Source organism: Hyperoodon ampullatus, assembly GCF_949752795.1.
Source record: "Hyperoodon ampullatus genome assembly, chromosome: 6".
In the NCBI taxonomy this organism is placed as follows: Eukaryota; Metazoa; Chordata; class Mammalia; order Artiodactyla; family Ziphiidae; genus Hyperoodon; species Hyperoodon ampullatus.
The window spans coordinates 115,909,256-115,913,618 of record NC_136919.1 but is presented as its reverse complement, the minus strand read 5'-3'; the positions used below and the strand labels follow the sequence as shown (position 1 = coordinate 115,913,618).

At 50.4% G+C, this 4,363-nt stretch overlaps 1 pseudogene across 1 annotated transcript; it reads right to left on the bottom strand.

Annotated features, from left to right (window-relative positions):
- Nucleotides 1-1,613: 1,613 nt before the first annotated feature.
- LOC307054896 (glycerol-3-phosphate phosphatase-like) lies at nucleotides 1,614-2,533 on the bottom strand (annotated as a pseudogene). Its single transcript has 2 exons — nucleotides 2,061-2,533; nucleotides 1,614-1,679 (listed from the first exon to the last, which is right to left on the bottom strand). The product of its transcript is annotated as a glycerol-3-phosphate phosphatase-like (transcript).
- Nucleotides 2,534-4,363: the final 1,830 nt, after the last annotated feature.

The following is a 4,363-nucleotide window of genomic DNA, read 5'->3' as shown; positions in this document are numbered from 1 at the left end:
TACATATCCTAGAATGTATCTATTTTAAGTACACAATTCAATGACCATTTAGTATATTTACAGAGTTGTGCAACCATCACCACAATATGTGTGTAATCATGAGAAAGAGAGCTAACGTCTCTGGGCCTTAATTTCTTCATCTGTAAAATGGGGCTAATACCTTTTGCATGGCTGTTTCAAGAATTTAATGACACAACAAAAACACTGGGCACGTGTGTTTGTTTTCTTCCTTCTTTGATCATTCTTAAGACTTGGTGCCCTTCCACCCTAACTCAACTGAGTCTCAAATCCTTGTTGCCTGCCGGACCCAACTTTCTTGTCAAGGCTCCAGGACTTGCAAAACTTGGCACATAACACCCCTCACACCTACTTACTACCTCCTACCCTATGGGTATAATAGTTAACTTTGGGTCCCTAAATAGAGTCTTCCCCTGTGTGGTAGGCAGCCACTAAGACAGCCACCAATGATCCCCGCCTCCTGGTATTCACGTCCTTGTGCAGTTTCCTCCCCTTGAGTTTTAATGGCCCTAGTGACTCACTCCTCATGAACGGAATACAGCAGAAATGATGGGATGTCACTTCTGAGATGAGGTGACAAAAAAGCCTGTGGCATCCTCTCTGGCTCTCTCGTTTACCCACTCATTCTGAGGGAGGTGAGCTGCCATGGTGAGAATTGCAGAATAGAGACCATGGGACAGGGAACTTGTGCCTCTGGCAGCAGCCAGTGGGGACCCGAGCCCTGCCAACAGCCATGGACATGAGCTTGGACGCAGACCCTTCCCCAGGCAAGCCTTGATAACCACAGCCGTGACCAACAGCTTCACTGCAGCCTTCTGAGACACCCCGAGTCAGAGGTCCCCAGCTAAGCTGCGCCAGGATTCCTGACTCACAGAAACATCGAGATGATAAATGTTTGATGTTTTAAGCTGCTTAAAGGGATAACGTGTTACACAGCAACAGATAACCAATACACCCATCTTCCAGTACTCCAGAAGAAAGAGAGCCAAGATCAGGCTGACCACTTCGGAACAGCCCCTCCTCTGCTCAGGGCCCAACACACTGTCAATGGCCAAGTAACTAACAATTGACATCAGCCCACACTTGGCCTCTAAAACTTTGCTAAAATGGCAGTTGCCTCTGGCCATTACCTCTTCTTCCCCTGCTCTGCGAAAAGCACAGCAGTTCCTCTGTGCCCGTCTCCTGGAAGTGCCTTCCTACCCTTCCCACCCTGGAATTCCGCTGGGGTTGCCTTGTGACCTCAGCCTTCTCATGGGCTGAAAAAAAAGTTATGATTTTAGCGGTTACCCAGCTTTTTCTCATTGTTAGGGCAGAAGCAGTGTTCTCTTGTGGTTTTCTACGTCTTGAGTAGAAGTGGAATCCCAGACCGGATTTGAATTTTGATCTCTCTCTTCCTTTCCTTCTGATCAGATGCTGTGTCACAGGCTCCAGAAAGCCCACATGACCAAGACAAGGAGGCCTGGATTTATTCTTTGAGTCCCAGGTCTGCAGCTGACTGGACCCACCTATTCCATTAACCCCTAAGAGCAGATATGCCTACTGACCTGGAGGCAAGAGAAGAGGCTACCCTAGCTATGGGATTTTAAGACCTCCATTCATGGCTTGAACTTCCCACCATCAAAGCCATTGATGAGTTTGATAACAAATCTGTCAAAGGTAGGCTAACACAGGAAAAAACAGTAAACCTGGGGATTCGAGATTTGAGCTTTTTGCCCAGTTATTCACCAATTGGGCAATCTGTCTTGGGCAATTCACTTCAATTATCTGTGAATCCGTTTTCTTATCTATTAAAGAAGAACCTAAATGATATTCTTATGACAATATAAAAATGAAATTCCAAATGATCAGAAAGAGACTTCTTTTCTCTGATGTGCATTTCTATTACTCTGGGCTTCTTCAGAAGCGCCCACTGTTATGTTGGGCTCTAAGCAAACCAATTAAGCTTTAGGGAAGGTTAAGGAGACCTGCAGTAACTATTATTCTTAGCACGTTTCCCATTCCTTTTTTTTTTTTTTTTTTTTTTTTAATCTTTTATCACTCACATCCCCTAGAGTGGAGACATCCCGATGAGGGTCAGGATGGTCTTCAGACCACAAGTGACACCCAGGAGGATGCCTGTGTCCAGGCGACCACCTACCATGACAGTGCGCTCCTGGTGGATGCCATACTCCTGGGACCCGCAGTGGCGGATGAAGCGGCCGGGCTTGGTGCTGGGCGGCGTCTCCACGGCGCGGACGAGACAGCCCAGCCGGTACCCGCGGGGAAGCGGCCGTTCTCAAGTGGGAGCCGGTGGTCCAGGTCGGTGCTCACGAGCAGGCGGCCGGGCTGCTGCAGGAAGCGTACGGCCTTGGGGAGCTTCATGGAGCTGAAGGGCTGGTCGAAGCCCATCTCAACGGCACACACCTTGGGCTCGGGCGGCGCGTACAGCCAGGCACCGGGGCGGTTCACCCTGCAGTGGCTCGGGCCCCACGCCCTCGGCCTCCAGCTCCGAGCCCAGGGTCGCGCTGCCCAGCATGTAGGCCTTCGGCCCGGCGCTGCAGCAGGTGGAACGCGGTGCAGTAGGCCGGGCTGACTCAGACCTTGCGGCTGCTGCCAGGCCCGCAGGGCGGGCGCCGCAGCTCCGCGGCACAGGCCTCGCGGGACTCACTGCTGTTGTTGGTGAGGAAGCCAAGACGCTCGCCCGCCTGCAGCGCCGTCAGGAGGCTCGGCGCGCAGGACTCCGCAGTCTCGCTGCGCCCGAGCGCGCCGTCACCGTCGCACAGCAGCGTGTCCACGTCAGCCAGAGACGCCTGAGCCAGCTCGGCGTTCAGCACCACGCAGCGTGCGTCGCCGCCGCCGGCCTCTGCTTCCTGCTTCCCTGACACACCGGCTGCAGGAGTGGACACGTGACCTAGACCTGGCCAATGCCAGTGCTTTAATCCTCAGACAGCAATCCTTGAGACCTAGGAGAGTTCTTCTCTTCGATTATCGTAAAGATTCTGGAGAAGGTAGTGGCCCTCGGTTTTTGCTAAGCTAGGAGGATGTGCGTTGGGGAATTCTGGCCACCACGTGGAGAAAAGCTTTCTGCAGGATGAAGCCAAGACAAGGAAAGGGGGAAGGGAGAGAGAGCGAGGTCTCTGGGAGGGCCATGTTCCCGTTCCAGTTTCTCAGACTCTGATCCCTGCAGCTATTCTTTAGATTCTGTGAGCAAACCTAGCACCCTTCCCAGGTATGTGAATGCACGAAAAGAGCGGCTTTGAGTTGAGTTTCAATTACTTGCAACTCGAACAATCCTGATAAATACAGGGACGGTGTGGAGGTAATGAAAACAACCCCTACACGACGGGGCACAGAACAAAGGGCTTTGGGCTAAGGTGATGGGACTCTTCAACGCAGAGAATCTAGGGGATGCAGGTAGAACATCCAACTCGATTCCTTTCCAAATGTACATGCTGGAGATTCCCAACTACTCCTTAGAAAGTGGAGAAAGAATGGAGGCTTGTTTTTTGCAAGATCCTAGTCAGACTCTTAGGCAACAGGGTATCCTGGGCATGCTTTCTTTCAAGCTGTATTTGTGAAAATCAGTTGGTGGCACAACCTGTACCCATTGAAAGGACTAACAGAGCAACCTATGCTGTCTCTAATGCAGGCAGCCTCTACTTTTTAAATGCAGTGAGGCTCTGGAGACAATGTCATTGATTAGATCGTCATCTTACAAAATTCCAACTGCCAGTGCACTCAGAGCAGAGGCACTGTGTTAGAGCGGAAGCAGGGGTGTTGGAAAAGCTTTGAAAGTGGAGTCAGACATCATACTCTCTCACCCACACCCTGTGTGCAAGGGTGAAGGGTGTCACCTCGGTTCTGGAGCCATGAGATGCTAACAGCTCCTTTGAGGATAGAGCCAATAGCCTTGGCCTTGGTCTCATTAGTACCAAACTCTAGCCAGCTGAATTAATCATAGAACGAACACTTGTCTATGTAACACATGTATTCCCAGGGCAATTAAGCTCTGGGTTTAAAGGGAAGTTACATTTATGGTAGCAATCCATATTTTGCTGAGTTTTTCCACCCTGCTTGCTGTCATGGAATAGCCAGCCCCCCTAACAAGTTTCCCCAAATTACGTCTTGCAACCTCGGGGTTAGGTGGGGAGTTTACAATGCACACACAAAAAAAGCCCTGACAATCACAGTATGGTCTCCACTTCCATACTCTTTTTACCATCCTCTCTTTCTCTGCCCCTTTACTGTCACCAAAAAAGGACTGCCATTGTGTCCTTCAGATACCAGCAATGCACCAACACCATATTGCACTGACATAAGGAAAAATTCTCTTCTAATTCTTAATGCCCACCTATAAGAGCCACCA